The sequence below is a fragment of the Conger conger genome, chromosome 15, assembly GCF_963514075.1.
Source record: "Conger conger chromosome 15, fConCon1.1, whole genome shotgun sequence".
NCBI classification, from domain to species: domain Eukaryota; kingdom Metazoa; phylum Chordata; class Actinopteri; order Anguilliformes; family Congridae; genus Conger; species Conger conger.
Window position 1 is genome coordinate 30,923,056 of NC_083774.1, and position 16,793 is coordinate 30,939,848.

General features: G+C 45.7%; 13 non-coding genes across 13 annotated transcripts; all 13 read right to left on the minus strand.

The window, feature by feature from the left end:
• Positions 1-1,112: 1,112 nt before the first annotated feature.
• On the minus strand, positions 1,113-1,184 carry trnap-cgg (transfer RNA proline (anticodon CGG)). The gene has a single exon. It is a non-coding gene; the product is annotated as a tRNA-Pro (tRNA).
• Positions 1,185-1,961: 777 nt separating this feature from the next.
• Positions 1,962-2,033, minus strand: trnap-cgg (transfer RNA proline (anticodon CGG)). Its single transcript has one exon. It is a non-coding gene; the product is annotated as a tRNA-Pro (tRNA).
• A 348-nt stretch (positions 2,034-2,381) lies between these two features.
• Positions 2,382-2,453, minus strand: trnap-ugg (transfer RNA proline (anticodon UGG)). The gene has a single exon. It is a non-coding gene; the product is annotated as a tRNA-Pro (tRNA).
• A 1,198-nt stretch (positions 2,454-3,651) lies between these two features.
• trnap-ugg (transfer RNA proline (anticodon UGG)) lies at positions 3,652-3,723 on the minus strand. The gene has a single exon. It is a non-coding gene; the product is annotated as a tRNA-Pro (tRNA).
• A 2,468-nt stretch (positions 3,724-6,191) lies between these two features.
• trnap-cgg (transfer RNA proline (anticodon CGG)) lies at positions 6,192-6,263 on the minus strand. Its single transcript has one exon. It is a non-coding gene; the product is annotated as a tRNA-Pro (tRNA).
• A 348-nt stretch (positions 6,264-6,611) lies between these two features.
• On the minus strand, positions 6,612-6,683 carry trnap-cgg (transfer RNA proline (anticodon CGG)). The gene has a single exon. It is a non-coding gene; the product is annotated as a tRNA-Pro (tRNA).
• A 1,840-nt stretch (positions 6,684-8,523) lies between these two features.
• On the minus strand, positions 8,524-8,595 carry trnap-ugg (transfer RNA proline (anticodon UGG)). The gene has a single exon. It is a non-coding gene; the product is annotated as a tRNA-Pro (tRNA).
• Positions 8,596-9,369: 774 nt separating this feature from the next.
• On the minus strand, positions 9,370-9,441 carry trnap-cgg (transfer RNA proline (anticodon CGG)). The gene has a single exon. It is a non-coding gene; the product is annotated as a tRNA-Pro (tRNA).
• Positions 9,442-10,850: 1,409 nt separating this feature from the next.
• trnap-ugg (transfer RNA proline (anticodon UGG)) lies at positions 10,851-10,922 on the minus strand. The gene has a single exon. It is a non-coding gene; the product is annotated as a tRNA-Pro (tRNA).
• A 1,413-nt stretch (positions 10,923-12,335) lies between these two features.
• trnap-cgg (transfer RNA proline (anticodon CGG)) lies at positions 12,336-12,407 on the minus strand. The gene has a single exon. It is a non-coding gene; the product is annotated as a tRNA-Pro (tRNA).
• Positions 12,408-13,603: 1,196 nt separating this feature from the next.
• Positions 13,604-13,675, minus strand: trnap-cgg (transfer RNA proline (anticodon CGG)). The gene has a single exon. It is a non-coding gene; the product is annotated as a tRNA-Pro (tRNA).
• A 348-nt stretch (positions 13,676-14,023) lies between these two features.
• Positions 14,024-14,095, minus strand: trnap-cgg (transfer RNA proline (anticodon CGG)). Its single transcript has one exon. It is a non-coding gene; the product is annotated as a tRNA-Pro (tRNA).
• A 1,173-nt stretch (positions 14,096-15,268) lies between these two features.
• trnap-cgg (transfer RNA proline (anticodon CGG)) lies at positions 15,269-15,340 on the minus strand. Its single transcript has one exon. It is a non-coding gene; the product is annotated as a tRNA-Pro (tRNA).
• Positions 15,341-16,793: the final 1,453 nt, after the last annotated feature.

Genomic DNA, 16,793 nt, shown 5'->3' on the forward strand with positions numbered 1-16,793 from the left:
AGAGGCAATAAGCACACCAATTCACTGCAATGGTTAAAGGTTCCAGTCTCTTCAGAGGTCTGGATCGAATTCCTCTGCTGCCATTTTTTACAAAAAGCTGCAAAATAGAATAATAGGTCAGCCCATGAGAGAAGGTGGTTCTCAGTGGATTGACACAAATCTCAGAGTGTGAGGATGCCATCTTGATCTACAGTGTTGAGACAAGACCAACGCCCAGAGAAACTACTCAGTTGCAAAGAGGATGCATCACTCGATCTTTTCAGAGGGCTCATCCGGGATTTAACCCGGGACCTCTCGCACCCGAAGCTAGAATCATACCCCTAGACCAACGAGCCACAATATTGCCAGTTTTGGTTGCTGTAGACCACCAGATGATTACTAATTGAAAAACTCCATAGTTCCTTGTCTTTGTTGATGGCAGAGGCAATAAGCACACCAATTCACTGCAATGGTTAAAGGTTCGAGTCTCTTCAGAGGTCTGGATCGAATTCCTCTGCTGCCATTTTTTGCAAAAAGCTGAAAAATAGCATAACAGGCCTGCCCATTAGAGAAGGTTCTCAGTAGGTTCTCAGTGGATTGACAAAGGTCTCAGACTGTGAGGATGCCATCTTGATCTACAGTGTTGAGACGATACCAACACCCAGAGAAGCTTCCGAGTTGCCAAGTATATGCAACACTCACACTTTTTAGAGGGCTCGTCCAGGATTTGAACCCCGGACTTCTCGCACCCAAAGCAGGAATCATACCCCTACATCACTGAGCCCACAGGTGCGTTTTTTTTCCTTGCTGTAGACCTCCAGGTGGTTACTAATTGAAAAACTCCATAGTTCCTTGTCTTTGTTGATGGCAGAGGCAATAAGCACACCAATTCACTGCAATGGTTAAAGGTTCCAGTCTCTTCAGAGGTCTGGATCGAATTCCTCTGCTGCCATTTTTTACAAAAAGCTGCAAAATAGAATAATAGGTCTGCCCATGAGAGGAGGTGGTTCTCAGTGGATTGACACAAATCTCAGAGTGTGAGGATGCCATCTTGACCTACAGTGTTGAGACAAGAGCAACGCCCAGAGAAACTACTCAGTTGCAAAAAGGATACATCACTCGATCTTTTCAGAGGGCTCATCCGGGATTTGAACCCGGGACCTCTCGCCCCCGAAGCAAGCATCATACCCCTAGACCAACGAGCCACAATATTGCCTGTTTTGGTTGCTGTAGACCACCAGATGATTACTAATTGAAAAACTCCATAGTTCCTTGTCTTTGTTGATGGCAGAGGCAATAAGCACACCAATTCACTGCAATGGTTAAAGGTTCCAGTCTCTTCAGAGGTCTGGATCGAATTCCTCTGCTGCCATTTTTTGCAAAAAGCTGAAAAATAGCATAACAGGCCTGCCCATTAGAGAAGGTTCTCAGTAGGTTCTCAGTGGATTGACAAAGGTCTCAGACTGTGAGGATGCCATCTTGATCTACAGTGTTGAGACGATACCAACACCCAGAGAAGCTTCCGAGTTGCCAAGTATATGCAACACTCACACTTTTTAGAGGGCTCGTCCAGGATTTGAACCCCGGACTTCTCGCACCCAAAGCAGGAATCATACCCCTACATCACTGAGCCCACAGGTGCGTTTTTTTTCCTTGCTGTAGACCTCCAGGTGGTTACTAATTGAAAAACTCCATAGTTCCTTGTCTTTGTTGATGGCAGAGGCAATAAGCACACCAATTCACTGCAATGGTTAAAGGTTCCAGTCTCTTCAGAGGTCTGGATCGAATTCCTCTGCTGCCATTTTTTACAAAAAGCTGCAAAATAGAATAATAGGTCTGCCCATGAGAGGAGGTGGTTCTCAGTGGATTGACACAAATCTCAGAGTGTGAGGATGCCATCTTGACCTACAGTGTTGAGACAAGAGCAACGCCCAGAGAAACTACTCAGTTGCAAAAAGGATGCATCACTCGATCTTTTCAGAGGGCTCATCCGGGATTTGAACCCGGGACCTCTCGCCCCCGAAGCAAGCATCATACCCCTAGACCAACGAGCCACAATATTGCCTGTTTTGGTTGCTGTAGACCACCAGATGATTACTAATTGAAAAACTCCATAGTTCCTTGTCTTTGTTGATGGCAGAGACAATAAGCACACCAATTCACTGCAATGTTTAAAGGTTCCAGTCTCTTCAGAGGTCTGGATCGAATTCCTCTGCTGCCATTTTCTGCAAAAAGCTGAAAAATAGAATAATAGGTCAGCCCATGAGAGAAGGTGGTTCTCAGTGGATTGACACAAATCTCAGACTGTGAGGATGCCATCTTGATCTACAGTGTTGAGACAAGAGCAACACCCAGAGAAACTACTCAGTTGCAAAGAAGATGCATCACTCGCTTTTTTCAGAGGGCTCGTCCGGGATTTGAAGCCGGGACCTCTCGCACCCAAAGCGAGAATCATACCCCTAGACCAACGAGCCCTCAACTTTGCTCATTTTGGTTGCTGTAGACCACCAGATGATTACTAATTGAAAAACTCCATAGTTCCTTGTCTTTGTTGATGGCAGAGGCAATAAGCACACCAATTCACTGCAATGGTTAAAGGTTCCAGTCTCTTCAGAGGTCTGGATCGAATTCCTCTGCTGCCATTTTTTGCAAAAAGCTGAAAAATAGCATAACAGGCCTGCCCATTAAAGAAGGTTCTCAGTAGGTTCTCAGTGGATTGACAAAGGTCTCAGACTGTGAGGATGCCATCTTGATCTACAGTGTTGAGACGATACCAACACCCAGAGAAGCTTCCGAGTTGCCAAGTATATGCAACACTCACACTTTTTAGAGGGCTCGTCCAGGATTTGAACCCCGGACTTCTCGCACCCAAAGCAGGAATCATACCCCTACATCACTGAGCCCACAGGTGCGTTTTTTTTCCTTGCTGTAGACCTCCAGGTGGTTACTAATTGAAAAACTCCATAGTTCCTTGTCTTTGTTGATGGCAGAGGCAATAAGCACACCAATTCACTGCAATGGTTAAAGGTTCCAGTCTCTTCAGAGGTCTGGATCGAATTCCTCTGCTGCCATTTTTTACAAAAAGCTGCAAAATAGAATAATAGGTCTGCCCATGAGAGAAGGTGGTTCTCAGTGGATTGACACAAATCTCAGAGTGTGAGGATGCCATCTTGACCTACAGTGTTGAGACAAGAGCAACGCCCAGAGAAACTACTCAGTTGCAAAAAGGATGCATCACTCGATCTTTTCAGAGGGCTCATTCGGGATTTGAACCCGGGACCTCTCGCCCCCGAAGCAAGCATCATACCCCTAGACCAACGAGCCACAATATTGCCTGTTTTGGTTGCTGTAGACCACCAGATGATTACTAATTGAAAAACTCCATAGTTCCTTGTCTTTGTTGATGGCAGAGGCAATAAGCACACCAATTCACTGCAATGTTTAAAGGTTCCAGTCTCTTCAGAGGTCTGGATCGAATTCCTCTGCTGCCATTTTCTGCAAAAAGCTGAAAAATAGAATAATAGGTCAGCCCATGAGAGAAGGTGGTTCTCAGTGGATTGACACAAATCTCAGACTGTGAGGATGCCATCTTGATCTACAGTGTTGAGACAAGAGCAACACCCAGAGAAACTACTCAGTTGCAAAGAAGATGCATCACTCGCTCTTTTCAGAGGGCTCGTCCGGGATTTGAAGCCGGGACCTCTCGCACCCAAAGCGAGAATCATACCCCTAGACCAACGAGCCCTCAACTTTGCCCATTTTGGTTGCTGTAGACCACCAGATGATTACTAATTGAAAAACTCCATAGTTCCTTGTCTTTGTTGATGGCAGAGGCAATAAGCACACCAATTCACTGCAATGGTTAAAGGTTCCAGTCTCTTCAGAGGTCTGGATCGAATTCCTCTGCTGCCATTTTTTGCAAAAAGCTGAAAAATAGCATAACAGGCCTGCCCATTAGAGAAGGTTCTCAGTAGGTTCTCAGTGGATTGACAAAGGTCTCAGACTGTGAGGATGCCATCTTGATCTACAGTGTTGAGACGATACCAACACCCAGAGAAGCTTCCGAGTTGCCAAGTATATGCAACACTCACACTTTTTAGAGGGCTCGTCCAGGATTTGAACCCCGGACTTCTCGCACCCAAAGCAGGAATCATACCCCTACATCACTGAGCCCACAGGTGCGTTTTTTTTCCTTGCTGTAGACCTCCAGGTGGTTACTAATTGAAAAACTCCATAGTTCCTTGTCTTTGTTGATGGCAGAGGCAATAAGCACACCAATTCACTGCAATGGTTAAAGGTTCCAGTCTCTTCAGAGGTCTGGATCGAATTCCTCTGCTGCCATTTTTTACAAAAAGCTGCAAAATAGAATAATAGGTCTGCCCATGAGAGAAGGTGGTTCTCAGTGGATTGACACAAATCTCAGAGTGTGAGGATGCCATCTTGATCTACAGTGTTGAGACAAGACCAACGCCCAGAGAAACTACTCAGTTGCAAAAAGGATGCATCACTCGATCTTTTCAGAGGGCTCATCCGGGATTTGAAGCCGGGACCTCTCGCCCCCGAAGCAAGAATCATACCCCTAGACCAACGAGCCACAATATTGCCTGTTTCGGTTGCTGTAGACCACCAGATGATTACTAATTGAAAAACTCCATAGTTCCTTGTCTTTGTTGATGGCAGAGGCAATAAGCACACCAATTCACTGCAATGGTTAAAGGTTCCAGTCTCTTCAGAGGTCTGGATCGAATTCCTCTGCTGCCATTTTTTGCAAAAAGCTGAAAAATAGCATAACAGGCCTGCCCATTAGAGAAGGTTCTCAGTAGGTTCTCAGTGGATTGACAAAGGTCTCAGACTGTGAGGATGCCATCTTGATCTACAGTGTTGAGACGATACCAACACCCAGAGAAGCTTCCGAGTTGCCAAGTATATGCAACACTCACACTTTTTAGAGGGCTCGTCCAGGATTTGAACCCCGGACTTCTCGCACCCGAAGCAGGAATCATACCCCTACATCACTGAGCCCACTGGTGCGTTTTTTTTCCTTGCTGTAGACCTCCAGGTGGTTACTAATTGAAAAACCCCATAGTTCCTAGACTTTGTTGATGGCTGAGGCAATAAGCACACCAATTCACTGCATTGGTTAAAGGTTCCAGTCTCTTCAGAGGTCTGGATCGAATTCCTCTGCTGCCATTTTTTACAAAAAGCTGCAAAATAGAATAATAGGTCAGCCCATGAGAGAAGGTGGTTCTCAGTGGATTGACACAAATCTCAGAGTGTGAGGATGCCATCTTGATCTACAGTGTTGAGACAAGACCAACGCCCAGAGAAACTACTCAGTTGCAAAGAGGATGCACCACTCGATCTTTTCAGAGGGCTCATCCGGGATTTGAACAAGGGATCTCTCGCACCCAAAGCGAGAATCATACCCCTACATCACTGAGCCCACAGGTGCGTTTTTTTTCCTTGCTGTAGACCTCCAGGTGGTTACTAATTGAAAAACCCCATAGTTCCTAGACTTTGTTGATGGCTGAGGCAATAAGCACACCAATTCACTGCATTGGTTAAAGGTTCCAGTCTCTTCAGAGGTCTGGATCGAATTCCTCTGCTGCCATTTTTTACAAAAAGCTGCAAAATAGAATAATAGGTCAGCCCATGAGAGAAGGTGGTTCTCAGTGGATTGACACAAATCTCAGAGTGTGAGGATGCCATCTTGATCTACAGTGTTGAGACAAGACCAACGCCCAGAGAAACTACTCAGTTGCAAAGAGGATGCATCACTCGATCTTTTCAGAGGGCTCGTCCGGGATTTGAACACGGGACCTCTCGCACCCTAAGCGAGAATCATACCCCTAGACCAACCAGCCACAATATTGCCCGTCTTGGTTGCTGTAGACCACCAGATGATTACTAATTGAAAAACTCCATAGTTCCTTGTCTTTGTTGATGGCAGAGGCAATAAGCACACCAATTCACTGCAATGGTTAAAGGTTCCAGTCTCTTCAGAGGTCTGGATCGAATTCCTCTGCTGCCATTTTTTACAAAAAGCTGCAAAATAGAATAATAGGTCAGCCCATGAGAGAAGGTGGTTCTCAGTGGATTGACACAAATCTCAGAGTGTGAGGATGCCATCTTGATCTACAGTGTTGAGACAAGACCAACGCCCAGAGAAACTACTCAGTTGCAAAGAGGATGCATCACTCGATCTTTTCAGAGGGCTCGTCCGGGATTTGAACCCGGGACCTCTCGCACCCGAAGCGAGAATCATAACCCTAGACCAACGAGCCACAATATTGCAGGTTTTGGTTGCTGTAGACCACCAGATGATTACTAATTGAAAAACTCCATAGTTCCTTGTCTTTGTTGATGGCAGAGGCAATAACCACACCAATTCACTGCAATGGTTAAAGGTTCCAGTCTCTTCAGAGGTCTGGATCGAATTCCTCTGCTGCCATTTTTTACAAAAAGCTGCAAAATAGAATAATAGGTCAGCCCATGAGAGAAGGTGGTTCTCAGTGGATTGACACAAATCTCAGAGTGTGAGGATGCCATCTTGATCTACAGTGTTGAGACAAGACCAACGCCCAGAGAAACTACTCAGTTGCAAAGAGGATGCATCACTCCATCTTTTCAAAGGGCTCATCCGGGATTTAAACCCGGGACCTCTCGCACCCGAAGCAAGAATCATACCCCTAGACCAACGAGCCACAATATTGCCTGTTTTGGTTGCTGTAGACCACCAGATGATTACTAATTGAAAAACTCCATAGTTCCTTGTCTTTGTTGATGGCAGAGGCAATAAGCACACCAATTCACTGCAATGGTTAAAGGTTCCAGTCTCTTCAGAGGTCTGGATCGAATTCCTCTGCTGCCATTTTTTGCAAAAAGCTGAAAAATAGCATAACAGGCCTGCCCATTAGAGAAGGTTCTCAGTAGGTTCTCAGTGGATTGACAAAGGTCTCAGACTGTGAGGATGCCATCTTGATCTACAGTGTTGAGACAAGACCAACGCCCAGAGAAACTACTCAGTTGCAAAGAGGATGCATCACTCGATCTTTTCAGAGGGCTCGTCAGAGAATTCCTCTGCTGCCATTTTTTACAAAAAGCTGAAAAATAGCATAACAGGCCTGCCCATTAGAGAAGGTTCTCAGTAGGTTCTCAGTGGATTGACACAAATCTCCGAGTGTGAGGATGCCATCTTGATCTACAGTGTTGAGACAAGACCAACGTCCAGCGAAACTACTCAGTTGCAAAGAGGATGCATCACTCGATCTTTTCAGAGGGCTCGTCCGGGATTTGAACCCCGGACCTCTCGCACCCAAAGCTAGAATCATACCCCTAGACCAACGAGCCACAATATTGCACGTTTTGGTTGCTGTAGACCACCAGATGATTACTAATTGAAAAACTCCATAGTTCCTTGTCTTTGTTGATGGCAGAGGCAATAAGCACACCAATTCACTGCAATGGTTAAAGGTTCCAGTCTCTTCAGAGGTCTGGATCGAATTCCTCTGCTGCCATTTTTTGCAAAAAGCTGAAAAATAGCATAACAGGCCTGCCCATGAGAGAACTCAGTAGGTTCTCAGTGGATTGACAAAGGTCTCAGACTGTGAGGATGCCATCTTGATCTACAGTGTTGAGACGATACCAACACCCAGAGAAGCTTCCGAGTTGCCAAGTATATGCAACATTCACACTTTTTAGAGGGCTCGTCCAGGATTTGAACCCCAGACTTCTCGCACCCAAAGCAGGAATCATACCCCTACATCACTGAGCCCACAGGTGCGTTTTTTTTCCTTGCTGTAGACCTCCAGGTGGTTACTAATTGAAAAACCCCATAGTTCCTAGACTTTGTTGATGGCTGAGGCAATAAGCACACCAATTCACTGCATTGGTTAAAGGTTCCAGTCTCTTCAGAGGTCTGGATCGAATTCCTCTGCTGCCATTTTTTACAAAAAGCTGCAAAATAGAATAATAGGTCTGCCCATGAGAGAAGGTGGTTCTCAGTGGATTGACACAAATCTCAGAGTGTGAGGATGCCATCTTGATCTACAGTGTTGAGACAAGACCAACGCCCAGAGAAACTACTCAGTTGCAAAGAGGATGCACCACTCGATCTTTTCAGAGGGCTCATCCGGGATTTGAACAAGGGATCTCTCGCACCCAAAGCGAGAATCATACCCCTAGACCAACGAGCCCTCAATTTTGCCCATTTTGGTTGCTGTAGACCACCAGATGATTACTAATTGAAAAACTCCATAGTTCCTTGTCTTTGTTGATGGCAGAGGCAATAAGCACACCAATTCACTGCAATGGTTAAAGGTTCCAGTCTCTTCAGAGGTCTGGATCGAATTCCTCTGCTGCCATTTTTTGCAAAAAGCTGAAAAATAGAATAATAGGTCAGCCCATGAGAGAAGCTGGTTCTCAGTGGATTGACACAAATCTCAGACTGTGAGGATGCCATCTTGATCTACAGTGTTGAGACAAGAGCAACACCCAGAGAAACTACTCAGTTGCAAAGAAGATGCATCACTCGCTCTTTTCAGAGGGCTCGTCCGGGATTTGAAGCCGGGACCTCTCGCACCCAAAGCGAGAATCATACCCCTAGACCAACGAGCCCTCAACTTTGCCCATTTGGGTTGCTGTAGACCGCCAGATGATTACTAATTGAAAAACTCCATAGTTCCTTGTCTTTGTTGATGGCAGAGGCAATAAGCACACCAATTCACTGCAATGGTTAAAGGTTCCAGTCTCTTCAGAGGTCTGGATCGAATTCCTCCTCTGCCATTTTTTACAAAAAGCTGAAAAATAGCATAACAGGCCTGCCCATGAGAGAACTCAGTAGGTTCTCAGTGGATTGACAAAGGTCTCAGACTGTGAGGATGCCATCTTGATCTACAGTGTTGAGACGATACCAACACCCAGAGAAGCTTCCGAGTTGCCAAGTATATGCAACATTCACACTTTTTAGAGGGCTCGTCCAGGATTTGAACCCCAGACTTCTCGCACCCAAAGCAGGAATCATACCCCTACATCACTGAGCCCACAGGTGCGTTTTTTTTCCTTGCTGTAGACCTCCAGGTGGTTACTAATTGAAAAACCCCATAGTTCCTAGACTTTGTTGATGGCTGAGGCAATAAGCACACCAATTCACTGCATTGGTTAAAGGTTCCAGTCTCTTCAGAGGTCTGGATCGAATTCCTCTGCTGCCATTTTATACAAAAAGCTGCAAAATAGAATAATAGGTCAGCCCATGAGAGAAGGTGGTTCTCAGTGGATTGACACAAATCTCAGAGTGTGAGGATGCCATCTTGATCTACAGTGTTGAGACAAGACCAACGCCCAGAGAAACTACTCAGTTGCAAAGAGGATGCATCACTCGATCTTTTCAGAGGGCTCGTCCGGGATTTGAACCCAGGACCTCTCGCACCCGAAGCAAGAATCATACCCCTAGACCAACCAGCCACAATATTGCCCGTCTTGGTTGCTGTAGACCACCAGATGATTACTAATTGAAAAACTCCATAGTTCCTTGTCTTTGTTGATGGCAGAGGCAATAAGCACACCAATTCACTGCAATGGTTAAAGGTTCCAGTCTCTTCAGAGGTCTGGATCGAATTCCTCTGCTGCCATTTTTTGCAAAAAGCTGAAAAATAGCATAACAGGCCTGCCCATTAGAGAAGGTTCTCAGTGGATTGACAAAGGTCTCAGACTGTGAGGATGCCATCTTGATCTATACTGTTGAGACAATACCAACACCCAGAGAAGCTACCAACTTTCAAAGAAGATGCACCACTCTCTCTTTTCAGAGAGCTTGTCCGGAATTTGAACCCAAGACCTCACGCACCCAAAGCGAGAATCATACCCCTAGACCAGGGGTCGGCAAACCTGGCCCTGGAAAGCCGCAGGGTGTGCTGCCTTTTGTCTCCACCTTAAAATAAGCAACCGATTCAGACCCAAGAAACCAGGTGAGGTGAGTTAACTGTGTAATCAACGGCTTTCATTGATCAATTAATACCAAGTAACAATGAAAGCCAGCACACCCTGCGGCTCTCCAGGACCAGGGTTGTCGACCCCTGCCCTAGACCAACGAGCCCACAACATTGCCCGTTTTGGTTGCTGTAGACCACCAGATGATTACTAATTGAAAAACTCCATAGTTCCTTGTCTTTGTTGATGGCAGAGGCAATAAGCACACCAATTCACTGCACTGGTTAAAGGTTCCAGTCTCTTCAGAGGTCTGGATCGAATTCCTCTGCTGCCATTTTTTACAAAAAGCTGAAAAATAGCATAACAGGCCTGCCCATGAGAGAAGGTTCTCAGTAGGTTCTCAGTGGATTGAAAAAGGTCTCAGACTGTGAGGCTGCCATCTTGATCTACAGTGTTGAGACGATACCAACACCCAGAGAAGCTTCCGAGTTGCCAAGTATATGCAACATTCACACTTTTTAGAGGGCTCGTCCAGGATTTGAACCCCCGACTTCTCGCACCCAAAGCAGGAATCATACCCCTACATCATTGAGCCCACAGGTGCGTTTTTTTTCCTTGCTGTAGACCTCCAGGTGGTTACTAATTGAAAAACTCCATAGTTCCTTGTCTTTGTTGATGGCAGAGGCAATAAGCACACCAATTCACTGCAATGGTTAAAGGTTCCAGTCTCTTCAGAGGTCTGGATCGAATTCCTCTGCTGCCATTTTTTGCAAAAAGCTGAAAAATAGAATAATAGGTCAGCCCATGAGAGAAGGTGGTTCTCAGTGGATTGACACAAATCTCAGACTGTGAGGATGCCATCTTGATCTACAGTGTTGAGACAAGAGCAACACCCAGAGAAACTACTCAGTTGCAAAGAAGATGCATCACTCGCTCTTTTCAGAGGGCTCGTCCGGGATTTGAACCCGGGACCTCTCGCACCCAAAGCGAGAATCATACCCCTAGACCAACGAGCCCACAACTTTGCCCATTTTGGTTGCTGTAGACCACCAGAAGATTACCAATTGAAAAACTCCATAGTTCCTTGTCTTTGTTGATGGCAGAGGCAATAAGCACACCAATTCACTGCAATGGTTAAAGGTTCCAGTCTCTTCAGAGGTCTGGATCGAATTCCTCTGCTGCCATTTTTTACAAAAAGCTGCAAAATAGAATAATAGGTCAGCCCATGAGAGAAGGTGGTTCTCAGTGGATTGACACAAATCTCAGAGTGTGAGGATGCCATCTTGATCTATACTGTTGAGACAAGAGCAACACCCAGAGAAGCTACCAACTTGCAAAGAAGATGCACCACTCTCTCTTTTCAGAGAGCTTGTCCGGAATTTGAACCCAAGACCTCACGCACCCAAACCGAGAATCATACCCCTAGACCAGGGGTCGGCAACCTTGGTCCTGGAAAGCCGCAGGGTGTGCTGCCTTTTGTCTCCACCTTAAAATAAGCAACCGATTCAGACCCAAGAAACCAGGTGAGGTGAGTTAACTGTGTAATCAACGGCTTTCATTGATCAATTAATACCAAGTAACAATGAAAGCCAGCACACCCTGCGGCTCTCCAGGACCAGGGTTGTCGACCCCTGCCCTAGACCAACGAGCCCACAACATTGCCCGTTTTGGTTGCTTTAGACCACCAGATGATTACTAATTGAAAAACTCCATAGTTCCTTGTCTTTGTTGATGGCAGAGGCAATAAGCACACCAATTCACTGCAATGGTTAAAGGTTCCAGTCTCTTCAGAGGTCTGGATCGAATTCCTCTGCTGCCATTTTTTACAAAAAGCTGAAAAATAGCATAACAGGCCTGCCCCTGAGAGAAGGTTCTCAGTAGGTTCTCAGTGGATTGAAAAAGGTCTCAGACTGTGAGGCTGCCATCTTGATCTACAGTGTTGAGACGATACCAACACCCAGAGAAGCTTCCGAGTTGCCAAGTATATGCAACATTCACACTTTTTAGAGGGCTCGTCCAGGATTTGAACCCCGGACTTCTCGCACCCAAAGCAGGAATCATACCCCTACATCATTGAGCCCACAGGTGCGTTTTTTTTCCTTGCTGTAGACCTCCAGGTGGTTACTAATTGAAAAACCCCAGAGTTCCTAGACTTTGTTGATGGCTGAGGCAATAAGCACACCAATTCACTGCATTGGTTAAAGGTTCCAGTCTCTTCAGAGGTCTGGATCGAATTCCTCTGCTGCCATTTTTTACAAAAAGCTGCAAAATAGAATAATAGGTCAGCCCATGAGAAAAGGTGGTTCTCAGTGGATTGACACAAATCTCAGAGTGTGAGGATGCCATCTTGATCTACAGTGTTGAGACAAGACCAACGCCCAGAGAAACTACTCCGTTGCAAAGAGTATGCATCACTCGATCTTTTCAGAGGGCTCGTCCGGGATCTGAACCCGGGACCTCTCGCACCCGAAGCGAGAATCATACCCCTAGACCAACGAGCCACAATATTGCCAGTTTTGGTTGCTGTAGACCACCAGATGATTACTAATTGAAAAACTCCATAGTTCCTTGTCTTTGTTGATGGCAGAGGCAATAAGCACACCAATTCACTGCAATGGTTAAAGTTCCAGTCTCTTCAGAGGTCTGGATCGAATTCCTCTGCTGCCATTTTTTACAAAAAGCTGCAAAATAGAATAATAGGTCAGCCCATGAGAGAAGGTGGTTCTCAGTGGATTGACACAAATCTCAGAGTGTGAGGATGCCATCATGATCTACAGTGTTGAGACAAGACCAACGCCCAGAGAAACTACTCAGTTGCAAAGAGGATGCACCACTCAATCTTTTCAGAGGGCTCGTCCGGGATTTGAACAAGCGAGCTCTCGCACCCAAAGCGCGAGTCATACCCCTAGACCAACGAGCCCTCAATTTTGCCCATTTTGGTTGCTGTAGACCACCAGATGATTACTAATTGAAAAACTCCATAGTTCCTTGTCTTTGTTGATGGCAGAGGCAATAAGCACACCAATTCACTGCAATGGTTAAAGGTTCCAGTCTCTTCAGAGGTCTGGATCGAATTCCTCTGCTGCCATTTTTTGCAAAAAGCTGAAAAATAGCATAACAGGCCTGCCCATTAGAGAAGGTTCTCAGTAGGTTCTCAGTGGATTGACAAAGGTCTCAGACTGTGAGGATGCCATCTTGATCTACAGTGTTGAGACAAGACCAACGCCCAGAGAAACTACTCAGTTGCAAAGAGGATGCATCACTCGATCTTTTCAGAGGGCTCATCCGGGATTTAACCCGGGACCTCTCGCACCCAAAGCGAGAATCATACCCCTAGACCAACGAGGCCACAACTTTGCCCATTTTGGTTGCTGTAGACCACCAGATGATTACCAATTGAAAAACTCCATAGTTCCTTGTCTTTGTTGATGACTGAGGCAATAAGCACACCAATTCACTGCAATGGTTAAAGGTTCCAGTCTCTTCAGAGGTCTGGATCGAATTCCTCTGCTGCCATTTTTTACAAAAAGCTGCAAAATAGAATAATAGGTCAGCCCATGAGAGAAGGTGGTTCTCAGTGGATTGACAAAAATCTCAGAGTGTGAGGATGCCATCTTGATCTACAGTGTTGAGACAAGACCAACGCCCAGAGAAACTACTCCGTTGCAAAGAGTATGCATCACTCGATCTTTTCAGAGGGCTTGTCCGGGATTTGAACCCGGGACCTCTCGCACCCGAAGCGAGAATCATACCCCTAGACCAACGAGCCACAATATTGCCAGTTTTGGTTGCTGTAGACCACCAGATGATTACTAATTGAAAAACTCCATAGTTCCTTGTCTTTGTTGATGGCAGAGGCAATAAGCACACCAATTCACTGCAATGGTTAAAGGTTCCAGTCTCTTCAGAGGTCTGGATCGAATTCCTCTGCTGCCATTTTTTACAAAAAGCTGCAAAATAGAATAATAGGTCAGCCCATGAGAGAAGGTGGTTCTCAGTGGATTGACACAAATCTCAGAGTGTGAGGATGCCATCTTGATCTATACTGTTGAGACAAGAGCAACACCCAGAGAAGCTACCAACTTGCAAAGAAGATGCACCACTCCTTCTTTTCAGAGGGCTCATCCGGGATTTGAACCCGGGACCTCTCGCACCCGAAGCGAGAATCATACCCCTAGACCAACGAGCCACAATATTGCCAGTTTTGGTTGCTGTAGACCACCAGATGATTACTAATTGAAAAACTCCATAGTTCCTTGTCTTTGTTGATGGCAGAGGCAATAAGCACACCAATTCACTGCATTGGTTAAAGGTTCCAGTCTCTTCAGAGGTCTGGATCGAATTCCTCTGCTTTTTTACAAAAAGCTGCAAAATAGAATAATCGGTCAGCCCATGAGAGAAGGTGGTTCTCAGTGGATTGACACAAATCTCAGAGTGTGAGGATGCCATCTTGATCTACAGTGTTGAGACAAGACCAACGCCCAGAGAAACTACTCAGTTGCAAAGAGGATGCATCACTCGCTCTTTTCAGAGAGCTTGTCCGGAATTTGAACCAAAGACCTCACGCACCCGAAGCGAGAATCATACCCCTAGACCAACGAGCCACAATATTGTCAGTTTTGGTTGCTGTAGACCACCAGATGATTACTAATTGAAAAACTCCATAGTTCCTTGTCTTTGTTGATGGCAGAGGCAATAAGCACACCAATTCACTGCAATGGTTAAAGGTTCCAGTCTCTTCAGAGGTCTGGATCGAATTCCTCTGCTTTTTTACAAAAAGCTGCAAAATAGAATAATAGGTCAGCCCATGAGAGAAGGTGGTTCTCTGTGGATTGACACAAATCTCAGAGTGTGAGGATGCAATCTTGATCTATACTGTTGAGACAAGACCAACACCCAGAGAAGCTACCAACTTGCAAAGAAGATGCACCACTCTCTCTTTTCAGAGAGCTTGTCCGGAATTTGAACCAAAGACCTCACGCACCCAAAGCGAGAATCATACCCCTAGACCAACGAGCCACAATATTGTCGGTTTTGGTTGCTGTAGACCACCAGATGATTACTAATTGAAAAACTCCATAGTTCCTTGTCTTTGTTGATGGCAGAGGCAATAAGCACACCAATTCACTGCAATGGTTAAAGGTTCCAGTCTCTTCAGAGGTCTGGATCGAATTCCTCTGCTTTTTTACAAAAAGCTGCAAAATAGAATAATAGGTCAGCCCATGAGAGAAGGTGGTTCTCAGTGGATTGACACAAATCTCAGAGTGTGAGGATGCCATCTTGATCTATACTGTTGAGACAAGAGCAACACCCAGAGAAGCTACCAACTTGCAAAGAAGATGCACCACTCCTTCTTTTCAGAGGGCTCATCCGGGATTTGAACCCGGGACCTCTCGCACCCGAAGCGCGAATCATACCCCTAGACCAACGAGCCCCAATATTGTCAGTTTTGGTTGCTGTAGACCACCAGATGATTACTAATTGAAAAACTCCATAGTTCCTTGTCTTTGTTGATGGCAGAGGCAATAAGCACACCAATTCACTGCAATGGTTAAAGGTTCCAGTCTCTTCAGAGGTCTGGATCGAATTCCTCTGCTTTTTTACAAAAAGCTGCAAAATAGAATAATAGGTCAGCCCATGAGAGAAGGTGGTTCTCAGTGGATTGACACAAATCTCAGAGTGTGAGGATGCCATCTTGATCTATACTGTTGAGACAAGACCAACACCCAGAGAAGCTACCAACTTGCAAAGAAGATGCACCACTCTCTCTTTTCAGAGAGCTTGTCCGGAATTTGAACCCAAGACCTCACGCACCCAAAGCAAGAATCATACCCCTAGACCAGGGGTCGGCAACCCTGATCCTGGAAAGCCGCAGGGTGTGCTGCCTTTTGTCTCCACCTTAAAATAAGCAACCGATTCAGACCCAAGAAACCAGGTGAGGTGAGTTAACTGTGTAATCAACGGCTTTCATTGATCAATTAATACCAAGTAAAAATGAAAGCCAGCACACCCTGCGGCTCTCCAGGACCAGGGTTGTCGACCCCTTCCCTAGACCAACGAGCCCACAACATTGCCCGTTTTGGTTGCTGTAGACCACCAGATGATTACTAATTGAAAAACTCCATAGTTCCTTGTCTTTGTTGATGGCAGAGGCAATAAGCACACCAATTCACTGCACTGGTTAAAGGTTCCAGTCTCTTCAGAGGTCTGGATCGAATTCCTCTGCTGCCATTTTTTACAAAAAGCTGAAAAATAGCATAACAGGCCTGCCCCTGAGAGAAGGTTCTCAGTAGGTTCTCAGTGGATTGAAAAAGGTCTCAGACTGTGAGGCTGCCATCTTGATCTACAGTGTTGAGACGATACCAACACCCAGAGAAGCTTCCGAGTTGCCAAGTATATGCAACATTCACACTTTTTAGAGGGCTCGTCCAGGATTTGAACCCCGGACTTCTCGCACCCAAAGCAGGAATCATACCCCTACATCATTGAGCCCACAGGTGCGTTTTTTTTCCTTGCTGTAGACCTCCAGGTGGTTACTAATTGAAAAACTCCATAGTTCCTTGTCTTTGTTGATGGCAGAGGCAATAAGCACACCAATTCACTGCAATGGTTAAAGGTTCCAGTCTCTTCAGAGGTCTGGATCGAATTCCTCTGCTGCCATTTTTTGCAAAAAGCTGAAAAATAGCATAACAGGCCTGCCCATGAGAGAAGGTTCTCAGTAGGTTCTCAGTGGATTGACAAAGGTCTCAGACTGTGAGGATGCCATCTTGATCTACAGTGTTGAGACGATACCAACACCCAGAGAAGCTTCCGAGTTGCCAAGTATATGCAACATTCACACTTTTTAGAGGGCTCGTCCAGGATTTGAACCCCGGACTTCTCGCACC